Genomic DNA, 7,500 nt, shown 5'->3' with positions numbered 1-7,500 from the left:
TAGGACGAGATCATTGTGTGTTTAAATGTAATTTTACTCCCAATGGAGAATGCAGCGTGCATATATATATATATATATATATATATATATATATATATATATATATATATATATATATATCTATATATATGTGTGTGTGTGTGTGTGTGTGTGTGTGTGTGTGAGTGTGTTTAATATATATGACTGGTGAAAATGTTCTGTTACAACAGAATTCCGTCTAATAAAATGACCCATAAAAACGCCAAAATATAGACGGTACTACATTTCAGAGGGAGAGAGCAGTCTCTGAAATATAGTACTACTTCATAATTTTCTCGTTTTTATGGGCCCATTGTATATATATAGATATATATATATATATATTATATATATATATATATATATATATATATAAATATATATATGTATATATATATATATATATATATACATACATAAACTATATACATTTTTCTTGGATGTTTATACCATTTCACATCATAATTATTTTTCAGTTAACTATGAATCGCAATTGTATTTTTAAGCAAGGTTCTCTGCAATGGTGACAAAATTCTCCATTTCTGTAGAAGAAGAAGAAGAAGAAGAAGAAGAAGAAAAAGAAGAAGAAGACGTGACTTCAAAAGCTCCCGATTAGAAAACGTGGGAACAAGAGTAATTAGAGGTAATTCGGAGAACGCGAAGGTGCTGTTTACCGTCTCTTCTTGACAACGAGAAAAAACAAACGAAAGTAATTGTTTTGGGGGACCTCGTGATGACAAACAATGTTGTGAGCTGTCGTTAAGTCCAGCTTATCAGACAACAGATGACAGACACTTGGAGTTGGAGACAGTAGTTTACACAACATTCCTCTAATTCATTTTAAAGTATATCTTAGTTTCACCAGACCGCTGAGCTGATTAGCAGCTCTCCTAGGGCTGACCCGAAGGATTAGATATTTATACGTAGCTTGGAACCAATTGGTTACTTAGCAACGGTACCTACAGCTTATTGTGGGATCCGAAGGATTAAATATTTTTGCGTGTCTAGGAACCAATTGGGCAATTAGCAATGAAAATATGGTTCCTTAACTTTAAGTACAACCAAAAAAATATGGTTCCTTAACTCAAGTACCAACCGAAATTATATGGTTCCTTAACTCAAGTACCAACCAAAAAATATGGTTCCTTAACTCAAGTACCAACCGAAAATATGGTTCCTTAACTCAAGTACCAACCAAACAATATGGTTCCTTATCTCAAGTACCATCGGAAAATAAGGTTCCTTAACTCAAGTACCAACCAAAAGTATGGTTCTTTAACTCAAATAAAAAATAAGGTTCTTTAACTCAGTCTTTAAATACCAAATTGCAGCTACTAAAAGCCACACGGCTCCCCAGCGCATAGGAGTGGAACTCAGGAACTACTCTGCCACCTGCATAGAAATGGGTTTCTCAGCCTAGATACTTCCTAGAGAGAGAGAGAGAGACAGATACAGACAGACAGACAGACAAAATACCAAAAGCATGTTTTCCTTTGAAATCATATAATCGTCTAAGTATTTATGAAAATGACGAGCACGATATAATAGCCGTATGATAAACAGTTTTTGGGAGTTGTGTCTTATGAAAGAACAACATGTGGTAAACACAATAACGGCAAGAAAAGAACCTTTATATAATAACCAAGAAAGCAACACCATTGTCAATTTTATTAGAAAAAAAACATGGCAACGAAGACAGCAAATTACCGAAGCCACCAAAACAACATATTTCACAAACTACAATGATTGTGCCAAAGGAAATAAGTAGCAACAACAACAACAGTAATAACAGCAACAACATGGTACATTAGATCACAAGCGAATGAAAGAAAAAAAAAAGTCTCGAAGATGGCATCAAACGAGGCAAAAAGAATTCTAAAAACATTTTATGTTTTTATTCTTATTTTCTTCCTGAGGTATTGCGTCAAGCGATTGCGACAAAGTGACCCTACAATAATGGCAATGTTTGGACATGAGTGAGAGGCACTTTGAAGATAGTCGTGGCGGAGCAGGTAGGAGGTGGTGTGGGGGAGGAGGTGTTGGAGGTAGTGGTTTGGGGTAGGAGGTATTGTGAGAGAGGAGGTGTTGGAAGATGTATTGGAGGAGGTGGTTTGGAGGAGGAGGTGGTTTGGAGGAGGAAGTGTTGGAGGAGGTCATTTGGAGGAGGTGGTTTGGAAGAGGAGGTGTTGGAGGAGGTATTGCGTGATTGTGTTGGGGAGGATGTGTGGGGGAGGTGTTAGAGGAGGTGGTGTGGGGGAGGAGGTGTTAGAGGAGATGGTTTGGGGAAGGAGGTATTGTGTAGGAGGAAGTTTTGGGGAGGATATATGGGGGAGGCAGTGTTGGAGGACGTGGTGTTGGAGGAGATGTGAGGGAGGTAGGGTGGATGAGGTAGGAAGTGGGGTGGGGGGAAGGGGGAAGGTTGAGAAGAAGGACTTGTGACGCCAAAGGAAGGTCACCTTTACACTCACATTGAGAGAGAGAGAGAGAGAGAGAGAGAGAGAGAGAGAGAGAGAGAGGATTCCATAACGTGACAAGGAGCATGACAAGCATGACGAAGAGGTATCTGTTTCTAGGCACGACTGAGTGTGGCATGCTTTTTTATAACCTCCTTGTATTCGAATAGGCGAAGGATCTAAGAAAGTGCAAACAAATGCTTGTTTCTTCTTCTTCTTCTGTACGAGACCGCCATTCTAGGCACACTCGCACGTAAGAACATTTCTTTACCTAACGTCCTTTTTATTTATATGGCTTGTCTCTATTTTGTTATTCAAGACCAAACGTATAAAATAACCGCTTTCATCATTAGGATACCGGTAGAGCGCCCTAAAGGCGATACTTTGAAGTATATCTATGCTCTCAGTTATTTATGTCAGTGGTAGTTCTTTTATATGGTTCTAATTTTTTTTAGTTGTTCATAACAATCAGCGTCAGGCTTCATACTTTCTATGCTAAATTCTTCCTTTAACAGGTGCTCAAAGTAACTAAATATAACCGCACAAATATACATACAAATGGCTACATGAATATAACCGAATTTCAAGAGACAATATAATGTTAATAAACAGCATAGAGAAATGAAAGGAGGGAGGAGGGTGTTGAGGGGGGGGATCGCAACCAAGCTTGAACGACAGCGCAAATAGGCAATAATGACTTGCACACAGCAAAACAAAACCGAGTTAGATAATTTCCTACAAATCAGAGAGCGACCACCAGCAATGCGAGCGTCACGCTCCGCCCAAGGTAACTTCGTAATAAGACAATATCATTTAACAATATCTAAGGAAATGTATACCAGAGGCCCGTGGGTGTGCCTCCATTGGTCACAGGTCGGTGAAGTTTGTGCGGTTTCTTGAGGCCGCAGAGACAACAAGAACTGCCTCCACGAACAAAAGAATTAGGAGTTTGTTTCAGTGACAATGATTTCATTGTTATTACTTATATAACTGATCGTTTCCCCCCAGTGGAATTAACTCCCAAGATATCATATTGCCCTGTTTAGTGCGGAGTCAGCTCCTGGCCACTTTCCATGTTTCCTCATCCATTTGGCAATGATGCTGTTATCGCGTCTTGGACTTGTTTTTTTTTTTTTTTTTTTTTTGTTTTTTTTTTTTTTTTTTTTTACAAAGCAGTTTCTTCACACTGAAGCAATGCACAATCTGCGTGCAACTTTGTCACTAACTGCGCATTTAAATCAATAACTGATATCTTGAATTAGCCCAGGTGGTTACTGCTTTATTCAAGTATAAAATCATCTTTGAAGTAATGAACTAAATGAGCGAGAGAGAGAGAAATAAAACAATTCATCAGCACAAGAGGTACGCTGAGTCTCTCATTCTTCTGAGCGTCACAAATACCGAGCCTTCCTTGATTGGTGCAACATTCATCTAAACATCACCAAAAACACAAGAGCGGAATAAGAAAAAGGGGTTTGACAGGAAGAACAAGCATGATAGAGGGAGAAAAAAATACAAAGGGGAAACTGAATGGCAAAGGTGAAGGCGTCTCATAGAGTAGAAAGCTACTGGAGGACCTTGGGCAAGTGGTTCAAAGTACAATTGGTAAACTCAACGCCCATCTGGATCCAACCAAGCGTGTTGTTAATATATATATATTATTTTTATATTTATTTAATGTTAATATATATATATATATATATTATAATATCTATATACATACATACATATCATACATATACATACATATCATACATACATACATATAAGTTTTAGAAAGCCGAGGCATAAATCATCAGGCTCATCAGGCAGGAAGAAAATGCAATGATTACAAAAATCAAATGGTATGGTTTACTCGACACTTGACGTCATATGACAAGGCCGCGATACTGATTAAAAGGAAGCTTTACATTGTACATGCCTATCACTGAGGGTAAAAGGTTAAATGAATAAAAACGAAACGCACGTAGGTTTTTCGTAGGGTGAATGGAGGTGATCAAGTTTTGACAGCTACAAGAAAATACTTTGTAGACTTTAAATAATTTTGTGATGAGAAAAAAGAAGTTAATCTAACATTGCCATAAAAGTCAGTAATACCAAATTTTTTTTTTTTTGTTTTTTTTTAAATAGGAATTGAATGTAAAAAATGAGAACAGAGTTAAATCCCTCCACGCCACTTTCCCAACAGAATTAATATAATTGCGAGGTAAACTCTTATGTAAGATGGAAGAGTATGAGAGAGCACACTAATGAAAATAATTAATTCATCTCCTTCTCTCAGGGAGACACCAACTGATGAAGATTATGATGCGAAGGAGCTCGAGTGAAAGTCAACACGATGCTCAGGAGGTGCATCGACAATAAATGCCCAATTTAAAACGAGTAGGGACCCTTGTTGAAAACCACCTGTTACCAGAAGTTACCGGTTAAGAATATTTTTCGTTTCGGTTTTAAGAAATAATATGATTTTACTCTCAAATCTTAGGAATTGAATTGAATATAGTACTGAGGCCAAAGGTCAAGCACTGAGACCTATGAGGTCATTCAGCGCTGAAACGGAAATTGGGAGTAAAAAGTTTGAAAGGTGTAACAGGAGGAAAACCTCAAACCAGTTGCACTATAAATCAATTGCTAGGAGAGGGTGGAAAGTAGGATGGAAGAAAGAGATCATGAAAGGATATGCAGTAAAAGTCACGAAAGGGGTGGCAGCTAGGAGCCGAAGGCATACTCTAAAGACGTGGTCTCAAATCTTAGGAAATGTGCTGTTGTTTTGCTAGCTCAAATATGGAGGAAACGACTTCATTGCCCCATTATTAGAAGTCTCGGCGTCATAACAACGCTGTTATTTACAAGAACTGACTAACAAGAATTGCTTTAAGAAATGAACTTGCATATGGTTACCAAAGAAACACGGAAACGTGCCTCTTAAGAAAAAAAATCTTCACCATCTCACTGTCTCGAAAACCCTTACTCTTGTAAGAATTAATTCTCTGTAAAGAGAACTGGGGACATATAGAAACTTACTCATGACTGCAAACGGACGGAAAGCACAACCTTATTAGGGGATAGACTCCGAGAACAACTGAATCCCCCGCAACACCAGCAACGCCCACAGGAGACATCTTGCACATTTGTTAAAGAGGAACAAACTCCTCAGACACGGCGTGAGTTCTGGAAGGAAGACTAAGGGTAAACGAGACAGAAACGCACCGAAATGACCATCATCGCGGAAGGATCATCGAGACGACGAAGTCATTTACAATCCTCTTGACGGTAAACTACCGAACTTTTGCTGTTCACATTTATGTTAAGGTTAACCAGAAGACTAAAAGGGAGGAAAAACATGATTCGCTGTCGCGCAAAAAAAAAAAAAAAAAAAAAAAAAAAAAAAACTTGTGGTCTCGGCTACCGGGTGGATGCAGGTCTCGGTAGATAGAAAGGGGATGGGGGAAGGGGGGGAAGGGAAGTAGAATGCAATGCAAGTATAGGGGGCTAGATGCGTAGTAGAAGAGGAGGACTGGTGGAGGGGGGGGGGGGGGGGGGGTTGTTGCTGATGTGAGAGTTGCCTTAGTGAAGGACGCCAACACGCACAAACGAACACATACATTGACAGAATAAGTCAGGGAAACTGGATGATTTCGAATCAAAGGAGATTTTTGAAAAATTCTATTTTTGTAAATAGATTTTACGAATACGAAACTGGAAAGCCCAGATGTCTGTGGCTTTTGAAATCAGGCAAAGCATCCATGGAGTCGACAATTGAGATTTGGTCGTTGTCCATACCACAGGGAATTTTATATTGCATTCTAATTACCGCGGAATTTCCACTGTTCTGGAATTGCCGTTTTTGTTATTGTGTTTGGTGATATGATGTCCTCTTGTCCTGGAAATGAGATGGAGCTGAGGGAAATTTACAGTCATATCAAAGTAAGCGTAAAAAAATACAAAAGCGAATTAATGTAAAATACGTTACATTTATGTGAATGAGTTCAACGTGTCTATTTCTTTTATTCCCAGAAAGTCGCCGTTCAACTGAATAGTGAAAATTAGGGCTGGAAAGAAATTAATATTTGAATAAAAAGGTCAGTATTAATGAACATAATAACATCTAAAACATAAAAAAAACATCTAATATCCAACTCGGAAATAAGATCTCTGACGCTTCTCCGAAATAAATTTATTTTCCTTTTTGTGTATGAGTATGTGTGTGTCTTTATGACTGCGTGCACACACACGTGTGTACGTATTCCTGTGCTTTCATTGATTGAACCGTTTCATTAGAAACTGGAGAGACAATTTCTTCCTCACAGCGCTTTTTCATCACCTTCCTCTTCTCGAACTTTCTCCCAGCACTGGTTCGCCCGAATACCCCAAATCAATGGTTAATCGATCTGTTCCAAATTTATCGGGAAAGCTTCAGTAAATTCTACTCCGACACGGTGCTGCGATCAATCTCACGCCATTCTTCCAGGTGTCTCTCATTGTTTTCTTTGTTCGTTTCCACTATTTGTTTGTTTGTATGGTTTTTTAACGTTGCATGGAACCAGTGGTTATTCAGCAACGGGACCAACGGCTTTAGGTGACTTCCCAACCAGGTCGAGAGTGAACTTCTATCACCAGAAATAGGGATCTTTCCTAGACAGTGTCACCCCCAGGGGTTTTCGGGGGTCGTTATCTAGGACTAATATTTCTTTTGTTTATGTTTTTACTGTCATCCCCAACGGGCTTGTACTAAACAGGCCGCGAAGGTGGATACATACCGTGTTAAAACCCGTAGGCTTCACTATTTAGGACAGATCCAAAAACAGTTGATGTATGATGTTGAAGAGCAGTCTGTGTTTGATGCTGACGTCACTGTTATTTAGACCAATGTCTATACAGCTTCATTTAGACTTATTACGTCTGGGTTTACCTGTCAAATATATCTTCTAGAATGCTGAGAGGCTTTCAATCAAGTTTATCAAGATACCCAGTATCTATTATCATCCACAAGTACAGCTCTTGGGCTATTTAAGGAAAGTTCAAGGTA

General features: G+C 38.7%; 1 protein-coding gene across 8 annotated transcripts in view; it reads right to left on the bottom strand.

Annotated features, from left to right (window-relative positions):
* LOC135201459 (uncharacterized) overlaps positions 1 to 7,500 on the bottom strand; it is a 206,380-nt gene that overhangs the window by 103,192 nt on the left and 95,688 nt on the right. The window contains exon 1 of one of the 8 annotated variants that reach the window (XR_010311542.1): positions 5,496 to 5,619. The exons of the other annotated variants lie outside the window; for them this stretch is intronic. The gene's annotated coding sequence lies outside the window, so the exon portion shown is untranslated. Of the gene's footprint in view, positions 1 to 5,495; positions 5,620 to 7,500 lie in introns of those variants that run through there. 8 annotated transcript variants of the gene reach the window in all.

This window comes from Macrobrachium nipponense, chromosome 28, assembly GCF_015104395.2.
Source record: "Macrobrachium nipponense isolate FS-2020 chromosome 28, ASM1510439v2, whole genome shotgun sequence".
Taxonomy (NCBI): Eukaryota; Metazoa; Arthropoda; class Malacostraca; order Decapoda; family Palaemonidae; genus Macrobrachium; species Macrobrachium nipponense.
This window is presented reverse-complemented; position numbering and strand designations above follow the sequence as displayed.